Source organism: Triticum urartu, chromosome 6, assembly GCF_003073215.2.
Source record: "Triticum urartu cultivar G1812 chromosome 6, Tu2.1, whole genome shotgun sequence".
NCBI lineage: Eukaryota > Viridiplantae > Streptophyta > Magnoliopsida > Poales > Poaceae > Triticum > Triticum urartu.
In genome coordinates this window covers 305,088,671-305,107,261 of record NC_053027.1, presented here as the reverse complement: position 1 = coordinate 305,107,261, position 18,591 = coordinate 305,088,671, and positions in this window count along the sequence as shown.

Genomic DNA, 18,591 nt, shown 5'->3' with positions numbered 1-18,591 from the left:
GGAGAATCATAATATTCAGTTTCAATAATTTCATTCTCTCTAACCCTAGCAAGTTGTTCATCAAGAAAATCACCTAGTCGCACAATGTTATCAAGCAGAGAAGTAGTTTCATCATAAGCATCATGCATAGCAGAAGTGGCATTGTCGATAACATGTGACATATTAGAATCAATAGTAGGAGTAGGTGTCGCAAGTTTACTCAAAACAGAAGGAGAATCAAGTGCAGAGCTAGATGGCAGTTCCTCACCTCCCCTCGTAGTTGAGGGATAGATCTTGGTTTTGTTGTCTTTAAAATTCCTCATAGTGATCGACAGATATAAACCCCAAGTGACTCAGAGAATAGAGCTATGCTCCCCGGCAACGGTCACAAAAAGGTCTTGATAACCCACAAGTATAGGGGATCGGAATAGTTATCGAGGGTAGACTATTCAACCCAAATTTATTGATTCGACACAAGGGGAGCCAAAGAATATTCTCAAGTATTAACAGTTGAGTTGTCTATTCAACCAAACCAGAAAGACTTAATATCTGCAGCACAGTATTTAGTAGCAAAGTAGTATGGAAGTAGCGGTAACATTAATGAAAGTAACAATAGTAGTTTTGTAGCAGTCGTAATAGTGGCAACGGAAAAGTAACCGAGCAAAGATCAATATGTGAAAATCTCGTAGGCAATGGATCAATGATGGATAATTATGTCGGATGGCATTCATCATCCAACGATTATAACATAGGGTGACACGGAACTAGCTCCAGTTCATCAATATAATGCAAGCATGTATTCTGAATATAGTCATACGTGCTTATGGAGAAGAACTTGCATGACATCTTTTGTCCTACCCTCCCGTGGCAGCGGGGTCCTATTGGAAACTAAGGGATATTAAGGCCTCCTTTTAATAGAGTACCGGGACAAAGCATTAGCACTTAGTGAATACATGAACTCCTCAAAGTACGGTCATCACCGGGAAGTGTCCCGACTATTGTCACTCCGGGGTTGCCTGATCATAACTATAGCGACCCGACCTCAGACGGTCAAGTCTCTACGTTTAAGTGTCATCCCTGGATCGGTATTGCTGACACACATAGTACTCGAGGATTTATAATAGAGTTCAATCACACACTTATTACATCGAATGTATCAAAAGAGAACTTATTACAAATAATATGGCTGAAGTCCATCTAAATAAGATAACAACGGAAGCTTCGAAGGTAGAAGAGTCCATCCAACTCCACGGCAAAACCGAGTGCATGACAATGACCTAGCGCACCTTACTCTTTGTCTGAAAACTCTGCAACATAATACGTTGCAGCCTATGTAGGTCAGCACATGGAATATGCTGGCAAGACAACACTATATAGCAATGAACAAATAACAGCTATCACTACATGCATATATGGCTGGTGGAGGCTCTACGGTTATCATTTGCATAAAGCTAGTTTTCCCTACAACAAAGGAATATATTTTATTTAACTACAAAGTTTGTTGACAAACATTGAGAATGGTAACCCCATCTCAATCCCAATTAAAAGTTAAAAGCCCAACAAATTAATTAAGTAAATTGATGAGATCAACATAATAATTCATGCACCAGATACTCAAGATGTCGATAACTGGGGACACGGCTAACCATGATTAGTTTGTACACTCTACAGAGGTTTGCGCACTTTTCCCCACAAGACTCGATCTCCTCCGTTGTATTTCTTGCACTACATGGTGTTTGAGAAACGGATGACTGAGACATAGTCTTTCCGAAGAAGTCCCCTTAACCGATAGATAGGCCGGTACACCTACAATCCCCTACATCTTCTAGCCCATCATGGAAATGTTTCCCACAACTTACTCAACTATGCTAGAGTCCATAATAGCTTGTGGCTACACACAGAAGTTTCTAGCATGAACAATCTAATGATCCCTTTGAGCCTGGGTACTAGTGCAGAACCGGGCAATAGCACCGGTTCGTAAGGCCCTTTAGTGCCGGTTCCATAACCGGCACTAAAGTGTGGGCACTAAAGGCCCCCCCCTTTAGTACCGGTTCAGCACGAACCGGTGCTAAAGGGCAACCACGTGGCACGAGCCAACTCCGGGGGCCGGGAGCCCTTTAGTACCGGTTGGTAACACCAACCGGTACTAAAATGTTTGGGGGGTTTTTGGTTTTATGATTTCTTTTTCATTTAATTTTGTGTTTTCCATTTTAATTCTTTTTCGTTTGCTGGTATTTTACGATACTACACATTGTACACGTTATGCATATATATATAAATAGAAGTTCTAGTAGAACCAATCATATATATATCATCAATGTCTCACGAACCACCATATTAATTCACACATACACACATGTATAGCTATATACAATTTCTCCTACATATGCATGTTGCCTTTGGAGCCAGTGGCATTAGCCTAATTGGTGCCTTCGGAGCACGATGACAATTGGAAGTGGTTCATGACCTGGTCGATGGGGGCGGTAGCGGGTAATAGTATTCTCCCTTCGGATTTATGACATGGTCGAGCAAAAATCCCGCTATTTCCTCTTGAAGTGCTTCTATGCGCTCCGTTTCTAGGAGCTTGTCCCGCACCTCTTTGAACTGTTAAGAAGGAGATCAATATGCATGTGTATTAGTTGTGTGACTAGATATCGATAATGGTGTAAAAATTGTGAATAGTGTTCTGACAAGCGTACCCATTCCTGTCTTTGGGATCTGCTCCTTTCGGACGCCATCATGCGAATGTTCTCGCAAACGCAGAATGCACACAGATCAGTCCCCTGCGCCTGCTTCAGGGCCTTTATTACGAGAATGGAATTTAATTTGATCAGATAATAATTAATCAAGCATGATAATTAAAGAGATGGCAGCTAGCTAGCTAGCTAGCTAGCACTACTTAATTACTTACCTTGGGTCGAAACCATTTCAATTGTCGTTTCCATTCGCCTTCCATGACGCTGATGAACCTTGCCCAAGCCCTGCCCGCCGACAAAGAAAATGAATAAAGGGGTTATTAAATAGTTCATATCATGAAATGACGAACTAAATAGGCCGAGACATATAGTTGATAATGATTGAAATTACCTGTTGACTATCCCAAACAAGATGTTATAGTCACTATTTCCTTTGAGTAGTGAGTCCAGTATTTGAACTGTTCCGGCATCAACTTTAATGACACACAAGATCCAGTGAAATCTGCATGCACACACGTTTGCATGTCTTAATTAAGCGGGCATATGTAAGCAAAAACATGTAGCTAGCTAGTAGGCAAAAACAGAGAATTTGTAGTACAAGAAAGTGTGACTCACTGGAAGTTGTAAGGAAGTAGTATATCTTCATTGTATTTGAGGCGCTTCAAGAACTCTAGCATGCTGTCCTCTACCTGCTTTTCATGATGCTTGTTTATTTTCCATGAGTATTCATTAACGGTGTTTGGGTCAATGAACCCAATGCCATAGCGTCCACCTTTTCTCATTTCATACATCTTCATCCTGCATAATACCACAGAAAAGAATATAGTGAGGATAATTACAGGTAATGATTGATCAAAAGGATCACTACAGCTAGCTTGAGACTTAAATTACAGAAAGAAATCACTTACAGACAATAGCAACTGACGATAGATTTGTCGAGTGCGTCTTGATTGTATAACTGAAACAGTTCAGAATAATCAACGGTCACAGGTTTCTGATGGTAGTAATGATCCTTCTTGACTTGCACCATGAGGGACTCTCGATCGGATCTCTTGGTAATGTCCATGTACCATTGATGCAATTCATACATTCTCGTTGGGAGCTTCTTGACCTCTTCTGGCTTGACCAAAGGTTGGCCCCGGGCATATTTCCGTTTTATTTCCTCCTCTGTAAGCACAGGCATGTCCTCGATCTCGAGGAGTTGTCCAACAGTGATGTTGAGAGTTTCAGCCTGCATTATATGCTCCTGGGTTATTATCACATCGCCCACCTCGGGAACGTAAACTGTTTGCCCACAATAATATTGGGAGCGCGTACTGTCACGTGTTGTTGGCGGCACAACAAACGGGGGGATCGATTGCACCGCCTGTTCTCCCAGCTGGGCAACGGTTTTCCCGCATTTTTTGACAGCTGCTTGTTGTTTGCAAGAGCTCGAGCTTGCCTCCTTCTGTAGACGTATTCGATGTAACTTCCTGATGTGGCGCTCATAGTCTGTGTCAACAGGCTTAGGAGCTGGTGGTTGAGCCATATGAATGAAGTGGTCAACTACTTCCACATGCACTTTCTCCCTTGCCGGCGGTGGCGGTTTCGGTCCAAAATGGGCGTCGACTTCTGCCCGCACTATGGCATTGGTTTGCTCCTTGGTCCTGTCATAAGCCCTCTCAGGAAGAGGAGTAGTGAGGTTTGGACCATATTTATATCGCTTGCCTCCGCCTGTACTTCCTGTACTATGACCTCGACTCGTACCGCTACGCACCATAGCTGCGGGGTGTCTCTTCTGCGATTGTTGAGGCGGCGGAGACGCCTGACGGGGCTGAGTTCGACGAGGAGGAGTGGCCTGAAGCTGTGCCGGACTTAGAGGAGGAGTGGCCTGAGGTTGTGCCGGACTTGGAGGAGGAGTGGACGTCTGACGCTGTGTCGGACTTGGAGGAGGAGTGGCCTGACACTTTGCCGGACTTGGAGGAGGAGGAGTGGCCTCACGCGTTGGTGGACTTGGAGGAGCGGGAGTCTGCTGACTCGGTGGCGGACTTCGACGAGGAGTCGGGTGACGCGGTGTCGGTGGCCTTCGAAAGATGATGCAATCCTTTCTCCATAGGATGATACGATGTTTGGCATCTCCGAGTGTGTGCTCCTCGTCACCTCCAGGAATGTCAAGCTCTAGCCCCAAATATTGGTCCACCACCTCATCAACCACGACACGAGCATAGCCTGCTAGAATCGGGTTGCAATGGAAGGTTGCATCAGGGGAATTTGTATAAGCAACACCGTCCGCCACCTTCAAGGATATGTTCTTAATTTTGAAGTGTAGCTCACAGTTAGTGTTCTCCGCGATGTCATCCACGGGGTATCTATCCAGCATTGCGTCAAACGGGGCGGAACCCATGCTGCTTCTCAGCATGGATGGGGCGGTGGTATCCAATGTTGGATCATCCGCTAGCTGCTGCAGCTGCTGAGACCCCGTTTGCTGGCTAAGTGAGTCGATCTAATCCTCCTGCCGCTGGAATTTGACTACCAAGTCCGCTTGCGCTGATTCTAGGCCTTGAAGGCGTTCATAGTCCAGCTTCCTCTTCTCCTCCTCCATCTTCCTCTGCTTCTCCTCCGCAATCTTCCTTCTCGCACGGGTTCTGTAGTCGGTGTTCCAGTCCGAAAACCCCTCATACCACGGAATAGCGCCCTTGCCTCGTGTTCTTCCCGGGTGTTCAGGATTTCCCAGGGCACGCGTAAGCTCGTCGTTCTCTCTGTTGGGCTGGAACACCCCCGTTCGAGCCTCTTCTATTGCAACAAGTATATTATTGTCGGCTCCATTTAGACATGCCTTCGTCGAAACTTTGCCTGTCTTCGGGTCCAACTCCCCCCCATGCGCATAAAACCAAGTCCTGCACCTGGGGGCCAGCTCTTAGTAACCGGAGTGACACCTACATCCTCCATCTCTTTCTCAGACTTATCCCACTTAGGCATTGCCACCACGTAGCCACCTGGCCCCAGCTTATGGAACTTATCCTTTTTTTCGGCATTCTTCTTGTTTATTCTCGACCGTTCCTTAGCTAATTCTGAATCCTTGAATTTCACGAAATCGTCCCAATGAGCACTTTTATTCTCTAGTGTTCCCTCGAATACTGGAGTCTTCCTTCCTCCCTTGACGTACTTGTCCCATTCACGATTCTTGTGGTTCTTGAATGCAACCGCCATCTTCCTAAGAGCAGCGTCCTTGACTTTCTGCACATCTGCTTCTGTGAAATGATCTGGTAGGGTGAAATGTTCCATGAGAGTATCCCAAAGCAGACTTTTTTGTCTGTCGTCGACAAAAGTAAGATCTGGACGTAGCTTTGCTGGCTCTCTCCATTCTTGAAGGGAGATCGGGAGTTGGTCCTTCACAAGAACTCCGCACTGACGAACGAACTTGTCCGCAATCTTCTTAGGCGCTAATGGTTCGCCATTAGGTTTGATTGCCTCGATATTATACTTTAGCCCTCCTTTAACTTTTTGTTCGGGCCTCGTTTCGTCCTGTTGCCTGAAGATTTGCTCGATCCGGATGGCTGAAAGAAGAAAGATCGATTCGTTAATATATCTTCAACTCATTTAAAACATGTGATGATCACCAGATGCCTGCTTATATAAATATATATACCTTGCCGGTCATGACTTCATCAATTCGGTTGTCGCGATCGAATATCATATCACCCTCTCTGGTGTTGTTTAGAAATTCGGAGCCGTCATAATCTTCTTCATTCTGATCATCATCTGGCCCGCGTATTATATCGAACATGGTCTGTTCTCCCTCTCTGTCGGTATTGTTCGCCATAGCTTTTATTTAACTATGCCAAAAGAAATATAAAACAATTTAGTATTCAAATTACATCATCTCAAATAATAGATATAATCTCGAATACATTGTCTCGAATAATAGATATAATCTCGAATACATCGTCTCAAATAATATATAATATTGAATAGTACATCACTGGCTAGGTAGCAAATTAAATATCGAATACTACAGAAGAATCTAGGACACTCGCGGTTCCTGCGGCGCGGGCGGTGGACACCCAAAGAGAAGGAACCCTCACAGGATCATAGCTGAAGTGAGATCCCTCAAGAAACTGCCAGGTATTGGAGAACCTGCCGCCCTCTAACGCAACCATGTAGCGATGGACGTGCTCGTCCTCCTCCCTGACACGGCGACGTACGACCTCCGGCGGGGCCGGCTCCCTCCGCACCGAAACTGGCCCACGCGAACGCCACCAAACGAGATCAGGGTCGATGACGGGACCCGGGGTCGGGTTCCTCATCAAGCGGGGCGCCCCTCCAGGCAGCACCTCCTAGTGCCAGCCCGGCGGAGCCCAGACCCGGACATGGGTCAGCCGGACGTCGTCGCGGAAGTGTCGACGGCGAGGATGCGGGCCGGGCATCATCGAGAACAAATACTAGCTATATGCCCGCAAAAAGTAACATTTTTTTAATGATTGGATTTTGATAACTAAAATTTCTAAGATTTCTATATAACTAACATTTCTAATATTTCTAGAACTAAAAAAATAAAAATTTCTAACTTTTTTATAACTATTTCTATAACTAAAAACAGAAAAATTTCTAACAATTCTAACTTTTTTATAACTATTTCTATAACTAAAAAACAGAAAAATTTCTAACAATTCTAACATTTCTAACAATTCTAACAATTCTAACATTTCTAACTATTATAACAATTCTAACATTTCTAACTATTTCTAAAAAACAGAAAAATTTCTAACAATTTCTAAAAAACAAAAAATGTATGTGTGTGTGTGTGCGCTCACCGGCGAGGCGAGAGGCGACGGGGGGCGCGCGGCGACGAGGAGGACGACGGGCACGGCGATGATGGGGATGACGACGACGGGGACAGGGACGGGGCGGCGACGACGGGGACGTACGGGCTGGGGCGGCGACGACGACGGGGACGTACGGGGAGGCGACGACGGGGACGGGGACGACGCGGGATGGGCCGGGACGGGGCGGCTGTGACGACGGGGACGGGGACGACGGGGTGGCGACGACGGGGACAGGGCGGCGACGGGGGCGGCGACGAGCGATGGAGACGTACGGGGGCGGCGGGCGACGGTGCAGAGGAGCAGAAGCAAATGAGAAACTGAAATTTTCATAAGTGTTGTTTATATAGGAGGGGCCTTTAGTACCGGTTGGAGCCACCAACCGGTACTAAAGGCCTGTTTTGGCTAGGCCAAGCGGCGGGAAGCGACCCCCTTTAGTACTGGGTGGTGGCTCCAACCGGTACTAAAGGGGGTGCGCTGGCGCAAGTGCGGTGCGCAAGTTTAGTCCCACCTCATTAGCGGAGGGGCGACCGCACTGGTTTATAAACCCCCGTGCAGTAGCTCTCTCGAGCTCCTCTCCAAAGCAGGCCTACTGGGCCTACATGTTCTGTGCTTCCCTGTTGGCCTACTGGGCCTTTGCGGGCCTGCATCCTGGCCCAACAACAGGTTGGGTTTCTAGTCGTATGCAGGCCGCTCTGGCCTAGTAGGCGGGCTTTTATTTTTTATTTTTTTGCTTTATTTATTTTTGAGTTGTTTTTTTTGTGTATTTAGAGTTTCTTTGTGAATATTTTTGCTTTAGGTACAAAAAATTACAAACTTTCTCTTAGTGCCCGTAGTTTTCAAATTTGAATAGTTTAAATTTTGAATTATTTGAAATTAGTGTGAATCACTAGTTTGTGAATAACTTAACTTTAAAAATCAGTAAAGGCATGAAATAATTTGTTTGCACATAAAATTTCTTCGCGTTTCAAATGCCAAAACACATAATTAACTAACCTAACTATTACAGAGATTCCCTTCTGGGTGTGAAACACAGAAGAAAGTGATGATACTGAAGCCGATCACATCCCAGATCTTTGGGTGTGAAACTTTTTCTTCGCGTGTGTCCCTTTGCGCTGTAACCATGGAAAATCTTCATCATTTAACGAGATGCTCGGGTCAATATTCACTGTGAATGGAGCAATTTCATCAAACTTTTCATAATCTTCTGACTTGTCTGTCTTGTCATCCACTCCCATGATGTTTCTCTTCCCAGAAAGAACTATGTGCCGCTTTGGCTCATCGTACGATGCATTCGCTTCCTTATCTTTTCTTTTTCTTGGCTTGGTAGACATGTCCTTCACATAGAAAACCTGTGCCACATCATTGGCTAGGACAAATGGTTCATCTGCATATGCAAGATTGTTGAGATCCACTGTTGTCATTCCGTACTGTGGGTCTTCCATTACCCCGCCTCGTGTCATATTGACCCATTTGCACCGAAACAAAGGGTCCTTCAAACCACGTCGATAGTCAAGTTCCCATATGTCCTGTATATAACCATAATATGTTTCCTTTCCCGTCTTGGTTTCTGCATCAAAGCGGACACCACTGTTTTGGTTGGTGCTCTTCTTATCTTGGGCGATCGTGTAAAATGTATTACCATTTATCTCGTACCCTTTGAAAGTCATTATATTCGAAGATGGTAACTGGGACAGCAAGTACAGGTCATCTTCAATAGAGGTGTCATGCATGGTACGTGTCTGCAACCAGCTGGCGAAACTCCTGGTTTGTTCATGTGTAATCCAGTCATCAGACCGCTCCGGGTGTTTGGAGCGTAGCAAATTCTTGTGTTCATCCATATACGAAGCCACCAAGGTGGAATTCTGTAGAACTGTGTAGTGTGCTTCAGTGAGAGAATGTCCGTCCATACATATTATTTGTTCCCCTCCTAGCGTGCCTTTTCCATCCAGTCTGCCCTTATGCCGTGATTCAGGAACACCAATCGGCTTAAGGTCAGGAATAAAGTCAATACAAAACTCAATGACCTCCTCATTTTGACGGCCCTTGGAGATGCTTCCTTCTGGCCTAGCACGGTTACGAACATATTTCTTTAAGACTCCCATGAACCTCTGAAAGGGGAACATATTGTGTAGAAATACAGGACCCAAAATGTTAATCTCTTCGCATAGGTGAACTAGGACGTGCGTCATGATGTTGAAGAAGGATGGTGGGAACACCAACTCGAAACTGACAAGACATTGCACCAAATCATTTTCTAACCTTGGTATGATTTATGGATCGATTACCTTCTGAGAGATTGCATTGAGAAATGCACATAGCTTCACAATGGCTAATCAAACGTTTTCCGGTAGAAGCCCCCTCAATGCAACTAGAAGCAGTTGCGTCATAATCACGTGGCAGTCATGAGACTTTAGGTTCTAGAACTTTTTCTCTGTCATGTTTATTATTCCCTTTATATTCGACGAGAAGCCAGACGGTACCTTAATACTGAGCAGGCATTCAAAGAAGATTTCCTTCTCTTCTTTGGTAAGAGCGTAGCTTGCATGACCCTGATGTATGCCGTCTTTTCCGTGCATACGTTGCTGGTCCTCTTGTGCCTCAGGTGTATCTTTTGTCTTCCCATACACGCCGAAGAAGCCAAGCAGGGTTACACAAAGATTCTTCGTCACGTGCATCACGTCGATTGCGGAGCGGACCTCTAGGTCTTTCCAATAGGGCAGGTCCCAAAATATAGATTTCTTCTTCCACATGGGTGCGCGTCCGTCAGCGTCATTCAGAACAGGTTGCCCACCAGGACCCTTTCCAAAGACCACCTTCAAATCCTTGACCATATCATGTACATCAGCACTAGTACGGTGGCGAGGCTTCGTCCGGTGATCCGCCTCACCTTTGAAATGCTTGCCTTTCTTTCTTACGGGATGCCTGCTCGGAAGAAATCGACGATGTCCCACGTACACATTCTTCTTACAATTAGCCAAATATATACTTTCGGTATCGTCCAAACAGTGCGTGCATGCGCGGTATCCCTTGTTTGTGTGTCCTGAAAGGTTACTGAGAGCAGGCCAATCATTGATGGTCACGAACAGCAACGCCTTTAGGTCAAATTCTTCCCCCATGTGCTCATCTCACGCACGTACACCTGTTCCATTCCACAGTTGTAAGAGTTCTTCAACTAATGGCCTTAGGTACACATCAATGTCGTTGCCGGGTTGCTTAGGGCCTTGGATGAGCACTGGCATCATAATGAACTTCCGCTTCATGCACAACCAAGGAGGAAGGTTATACAAACATAGAATCACAGGCCAGGTGCTATGGTTGCTGCTCTGCCCCCCAAAAGGATTAATGCCATCTGCGCTTAGACAAAACCATACGCTCCTTGCGTCATCTGCAAACTCCTTCCCGTACTTTCTTTCGATTTTCTCCACTGCGACCCGTCAGCGGGTACTCTCAACTTTCCGTCTTTCTTACGGTCTTCTCTGTGCCATCCCATCGCCTTGGCATGCTCTTTGTTTTGGAACAAACGTTTCAACCGTGGTATTATAGGAGCATACCACATCACCTTGGCAGGAATCTTCTTCCTGGGGCGCTCGCCCTCGACATCACTAGGGTCATCGCGGCTAATCTTATAGCGCATTGCACCACATACCGGGCAAGCATTCAAATCCTCGTACTCACCGCGGTAGAGGATGCAATCATTAGGGCATGCATGTATCTTCTGCACCTCTAACCCTAGAGGGCAGACAGCCTTCTTTGCTTCGTACGTACTCTCGGGCAATTCATTGTCCTTTGGAAGCATATCCTTTATCATTACCAACAACTTTCCAAATCCCTTGTCAGATACACCATTCTCTGCCTTCCATTGCAGCAATTCCAGTGTGGTGCCCGGCTTTTTCTTGTCACCTACGCAATTCGGGTACAACAATTTTTTGTGATCCTATAACATGCGCTGTAACTTCTTCTTCTCCAAATCACTTGCGCAGTTTCTCTTTGCATAGGCAATGGCCCGACCTAGATCATCAACGGGCTCATATGATGCCTCTTCTTCAGCTTCTTCCCGCATTGCCGGCTCAGCTTCTTCCCGCATTATCGGCTCAGCTTCTTCCCGCATTGTTGTATCATCGTATTCAGGGAACCCATGGCCAGGATAGCTGTCGTCGTCCTCTTCTTCTTCATTGTCTTCCATCATAACCCCTCTTTCTCCGTGCTTGGTCCAAACATTATAGTGGGGCATGAAACCGGACTTAAACAGGTGGACGTGAATGGTTCTTGACGTAGAGTAATTCTGACCATTCTTACAGCCAGCACATGGACAAGGCATAAAACCATCCGCCCGCTTGTTTGCCTCAGCCGCAAGCAGAAAAGTATGCACGCCCTCAACGAACTGGGGAGAGCATCAGTCATCATACATCCATTGCCGGCTCATCTTCATTACACAACACCGAATAGACCAAATTAATACAAGTTCATACAACACTTAAATGCAACAAACAAATAACTCTCTAGCTAAAGCATTTAAATGCAACCACAAATGCGATCAAGATCGCAACTAAGGTAACAATGGATCCAACAGCATAATGATACCAAGCCTCACTATCGATGGCATATTTTCTAATCTTTCTAATCTTCAAGCGCATTTTCTCCATCTTGATCTTGTGATCATCGACGACATCGGCAACATGCAACTCCAATTCCATCTTCTCCCCCTCAATTCTTTTCATTTTTTCTTTCAAGTACTCGTTTTCTCTTTCAACTAAATTTAACCTCTCGACAATAGGGTCGGTTGGAATTTCCGGTTCACATACCTCCTAGAAAAAATTTCTATGTCAACTTGATGGGCATAATTTGTCATAAACACGAAATGCAACTAGTTTTAAAAGAGAATATATATACCACATCCGAATCATAACAAGGACGAGGGCCGACGGGGACGGATATCAAAACCATGGCACTATATGTATAACAAACAACGTACGGGTCAGATAATTATACGAGTAACTATATATCCAAATCACACAAACATCCATTTTTATATAAAATTTCATGAACAAGAGGCTCACCACAAGGTGGTGCCGGCGACGGGACGGTGCGGGCGATCGACGGTGGTTACGACGGAGATTTAGAAGGCACTAAGTAAACCACACCTACATATGCAAACTAAGTGTTATTTTTGACCTCAAATTGCATATAAATCAAATACTAGTACATATATATATCCTCCCAAATTACTAAACTCACAAATTAATCACTATGTAAAGCATTGAAAGAGCTAATCTAGCAATGAGAGATGAAAGGACAAAGTTGCTAACCTTTGTGATCATTTGAATGGATGGGGGCCTTCAAATCTTGACAAATTTTGGGCAAAATGAGTGATGAGCTCGAGAGGAAGAGGGGAAGAATAGAGAGAGGAGAGGGGAAAGGGGAAGAACAGAGCGAGCTCGGGTGGACGAAGGGTTTACGTAGGACGACCTTTAGTACCGGTTCGTGCCAAGAACCGGTACTAAAGGGGCTGGAGGGGCCCCAGCCTGACAACATCCTGCACCACTCTCATTAGTACCGGTTCGTGGCACGAACCGGTGCTAAAGGTTCGCCACGAACCGGTACTAATGAAAGCGGCCCGGCTAGCCGTTGGAACCGGCACTAATGTATACATTAGTGCCGGCTCAAATACAAACTGGCACTAATGTGCTTCACGTTTGACCCATTTTCTACTAGTGGTGAACCATAGGAAAATCACACGGATACCCCGGGATCTCCTTGGACAACACTGGATTCCCCAGGTGCCCACAACCAATCCACCCAGATGTGTATTAAAGTAGCCACCTTAAGTTAACCCTTAGTTCATAATAATACTCACAACTGCATGAATCACTCAATCCAAACCAGGTCTACGAGCATAGCATAGCAGTATAAGCATAACGTAATAACTCCCGAGGGTTTGATATAAGACAATAGGTTCTTCCTCATCAACTACTTCCTAATACCCACATGTTAATCAAAACTACTCATGCAATGTTTGAGGGTTGAAACTAATGCATAAAAACTAGGTAATAAAAGGATATGATTAAAGTGTTACTTGCCTTGCTGACGATTTGAAAACCCTAGAGATTCGTAGCAGCAAGCCTCGCACTCCGGAACTCTATCGTGATCAAACAAAAGCATACATAAGCACTCAAGCATAAGATGCAAAGGTAAAACTCAAGATAAAAGATCTAATCTGAAATTTCAAGAAAAGAGATTCGATTTGCAAAAAGAATCAATCGAAACGGAGTTACGTAACTCGAACTACGATCAAAAGAAGTTCAAATTCAATTCTGCTTGAAAACAAATTTTAAATTGTCAAAACCAGGTTCAAGTTGATTATCTGGAAAGAGGGGAACAAGACAAAAAAAATGGCGTTGGTTTCACTAGATTTTGACAAACGAGTAAAAAGCAACGAGGGTTTGAAGTTTAGGGGCTAAACTGTGATATAAGTATTCACGGATAGGTCACCGGCCGAAAATTAAAATAAAAAGAAAAACCTAACGAACGAACGTTCGCTAACAGAAACTAATGAACAAATTCGTTCGTTAAAAGAACTAATCGGGTGAACGTTCACTAAATAATATAAAACTAAAACGAAAAACCGATCTAAAACAAAACTGACAAACCAAAAAAACCGAAAAGAGAACCAGCAAACCGGGAGGTTTTTTTACCAGTTAAACGGATTCGAACGGCGGCCGTCAATGGCGAGCGGCGTGGCGGCTCCGGCGACGCAAGGCAGCGGGTGACGCGGGTTGCGGCAGCAGTGGTGCAAGGCAGCGGGCGGCAGCAGCGGCAGGCGGCGGTGGCAAACGATGAGGAGGAGGCGGCGGGGTGGCTCGGCTTATAAAGAGGGCCGGGGGAGCGGCGTGGGTCAGCTTGGAGGACGGGGTGGCCGTGAGGCAGAGTCCTCCCCGGACTCGGCGGCGGTGGCGCGTACGCCGGCCGGACTTCGCCCGGAGTCGGTCGGGGCGAGGCGGCTGGGCTGGGCCGCGACCTGGCTAGGAGTTGGGCCGGCCCAGTTCAGCGGCGAAAGTTTTTTTTTTAAAAAGTTACGCCGAGAATAAAATCCTAATAAAATATAAAAAAATCCAAAAAATACCACAAACAATTTTCGCCGTCCAAACCTAATATTTAGGACAAGATGAACAATTTTCTGGCCTAAAATGCAATTTTCAGAAATGCAAAATTTTCTCTAATTCAAATAAAATAGCAAATAAAATATGAATAAAATAATAATTTGATTTTAAAATTTCTTTCTCCAATATTTCTCTTCTGTTGAAGAAGTCATGTTATCTTCTCTCATTTATTTCTTTCTCCAAAATTGATCCTCTTTTCAAATTTGAAAAAAAAAATCAAATATGAAAATTTGTGAAACCTCCAACTCTCTCCTTGGGTCCTTGAGTTGCTTATGATTTCTAGGATCACAACCAAATGCAAATCAAAATATGATATGCATATGATGTCCAATGTATATAATCCAAATTGAAAATTGGGATGTTACAAACCTACCCCCCTTAGGATGAATCTCGTCCTTGAGATTCGGCTTGGCTAGAAAATAGGTGTGGGTGGTCTTTCTGTAGGTCTTTCTCTCGCTCCCAGGTGGCTTCCTCGTCGGTATGGTGGCTCCACTGAACTTTGCAAAACTTGATAACCTTGCTGCGCGTAACTCGGCTGGCAAACTCGAGAATCTTGATGGGTTTCTCCTCATAGTTTAAGTCACTTTCCAATTGAATTGCTTCCAGGGGCACTGTATCTCTCAGGGGAATATCTGCCATCTCCGCATGGCACTTCTTCAACTGGGAAACGTGAAATACATCGTGAACTCCTAACAGTCCTTCGGGTATCCAGCTTGTAGGCCACTTCTCCCATACGTTCCAAAACTCGGTATGGTCCTACAAATCTCGGGCCTATCTTTCCCTTAACTCCAAATCGTTTAACTCCTCAGAGCGGTGACACACGAAGATATGCTATGTCACCAATTTCATAGACTACCTCCTTGCATTTATTATCGGCATAACTCTTCTGCCTGCACTGAGCTACCTTAAGTCTATCACAAATCAACTTAACCTTCTCTTCAGACTCCTTGATTAAATCTGGTCGAAACAACTGACGGTCTCCTACTTCATCCCACATCAATGGTGTCCTGCACCTTCTTCCATACAAGGCTTCGAAAGGGGTCATCTTCAAGCTAGCCTGGTAACTATTGTTATATGAGAACTCTGCGTAAGGAAAATTATCATCCCAACTAGATCCATAATCTAGCGCACAAGCTCTCAACATGTCCTCCAGAATCTGATTGACTCTCTCGGTCTGTCTATCTGTCTACAGATGAAATGCTATACTAAACTCTAGCCTGGTACCCAAAGTCTGGTGCAACTGATTCCAAAACTTCGAAGTAAACTGTGTTCCTCTATCTGATACGATGGTCCTCGGAACTCCATGCAGACATACGATCCTGGTCATATATATCTTGGCCAACTTCGCGCTTGTATAAGTGGTTTTCACGGGGATAAACTGAGCCACTGTGGTCAACCGATCTACTACTACCCAAATGGAGTCATATCCTGATCTGGTCCTGGGTAATCCGGTGATAAAGTCCATGCCAAGTTTGTCCCACTTCCATTCAGGTATCGGCATAGGATGAAGTAAACCTGATGGCACTACGGGAATTAGGCATTTTGCCGTCAGGCTCCTACATACGAAAAAGGCAGGATTACAGACGACAAAGATTTTGCCGTCAGCCCATGACGGAAAACCTTGTCGACAAAGAGAAATTCGGCAAAGGGGGATTTTGCTGTCAGCATTTTATCAGGCAGATGGCAACGAATTTGTTGTCAGGCAACCGATTTTGCCGTCATCAAAAATTGCCAGATAGCACAAAAAATCATTTAATAGAACGGCCCGACTGACTGACGGCGTCCGTGCCTTTGCTGTCAGCCAGAATCCATCTTTGCCGTCAACCTCAAAAATCATAGACGACAAAGATTTTTTTTAATAAAAAAATATATCTAATCTGTCCTTAGGGGAATAAATTGACGAAGAACACCACAATATCCATACACATTGATGTTCCATGAATCAATGACGAAGGAAATAATTTCACTATACATAACTATTCATCATCACTTGCTAATCCATAAAACTACTGCGCTTAACAAGATGAGCAAATTTCACATGAATGGATTACACTCGAGGGTACATAATTCGATCCGGAGTACACCGACGTGCCACCGACACCTGAGGAGCTCAAGCCGTCTGCCGCCACGCCGGAGCTCGCCAACCTTGTCTGGGTGCTGGATCCATTGGACCCCGCCAACTCCATCGATGCCAAGCCCCGCCGCCGGCATGGGAGAATAGAGGAGGCGGAATCCCATGACACGGGAAGGTGGCAGCGCATGAGAGAAATGGAGGCGGAGGCGGGCGCCTACTGGTGGTCGACGACGAGCGCCGCGCGAAGCCGGGCGTCGTGCTGCGGATGCCGGCGGATTCTTGGGTTGACGGGGTCCGGGGTGAAGAGGGGGAAGGGGTCGGGGCCGGTGGCGCTGGGAAGCAGGGTCGGCCATGTGCGGCAGCTCAAGGCGACGGGGAGCATCGGCGGTGCCCTGGCTGCCTGCGTCTGGCTGCTCGGGCGGTGGGGGAGGGCCCAGGCCAGCGGCGCCCATGGGGGCAGGGACATGGGCGACCGTCAGTTGGTGGAGCAGTGGTGGGGGCGGGGCGGTCGGAGGCTTGCGGGGATGCTGAGCAGGGGTGGGGCCGCCAGCATTGGGGGTGAGGCCGCCGGCACTGGGGGCGAAGCGAGACGAGGCGCAGAGAGAGGTAGAGGCTGGATGTGTTCGAGACAGATAGAGGGAGCTCGCGTGGGGGATAAGGAGAGAGAAGATCGGGGTGGGGTGGGGGGCAGCGCCTAGTTCGGTCGGGTGGGGGCAGATGGAGTCATGGGGGCGCGCGCGGGTCAATGGGTGGGCGGGATAGTTTGAGTGGGTGAGATGTGCGTATAAGATCTTGCCACCTCATCGATCCGAGAGATCGATCTGCGAGGTGTGTTTCTTATTTTGCCGTCTGCGGTCTTTTTTACAGTGTCGTCATCAGTTTTTTTACAGATGGAAAAATATATCTTTGCCGTCAACATTTTTTTATAGACGACAAAATATGTCTTTGCCATCATCTGTTTTTTTATAGACCGCCAAATATATCTTTGCCGTCATCATTTTTTTACAGATGGCAAAATATTTCTTTGCCGTCATTGGTTTTTTTACAGATGGCAAAATATGTATTTGCCGTTAGTCATTCTTTGCCATCAGTTAATCCTAATCTTTGCCGTCAGTCATCATTTGTCGTCAGGTACATGAAGGTGAAATAATCTTTGCCGTCTACCCTGAAAATTAGCTGACGGCAAAGAGACTTCATGTCAGCAAAATAGCTGATTCCTGTAGTGTGCCTTCTGATGTTCTGCCTTAACTCTCTGACATACATCACATATTGCTACATACTCCACAATATCCTTCTTCATACCCGTCCACCAGAAACGTTCCTTCAAATCCAAATACATCTCGGTGTTTCCGGGGTGAATCGAGTATGGCGAGTCATGAACCTCCTGAAGTATTAACTTCCTGATCTCCGCATCATTGGACACATAAATATGATCCTCAAACCATAAAGTTTCGTGCTCATCCTCACGAAAACCTTTGGCATTTCCTTTGCTCATCTTCTCCTATACATCACAACGGTTTCCAATTAGAAAATGTCTCCAGGTCTTGAGCGCATGCACTACGAGTGCTAACTCCAAATCATGCATGGCGTAATTCAACCCATGAGGTCGAAGTTGACGTGAGACATAAGGAACAACTCTTCCGTCTTGTATAAGTACACCTCCAAGTCCCAGGCGAGAAGCGTCGCAATAAACTTGGAAATCCTTGCGTATATCCAGAAGAATCGGCATTGGGGCTGTAACCAAACGTTTCTTCAACTCCTAAAACTGGCCTCACATTCCTTGGTCCATTTAAACTTGGTGTCCTTCTTCGACAACTCTGTCATAGGTTTTGCAATCCTGGGAAAATTCTCAATGAATATCCTACAATATCCTGCAAGTC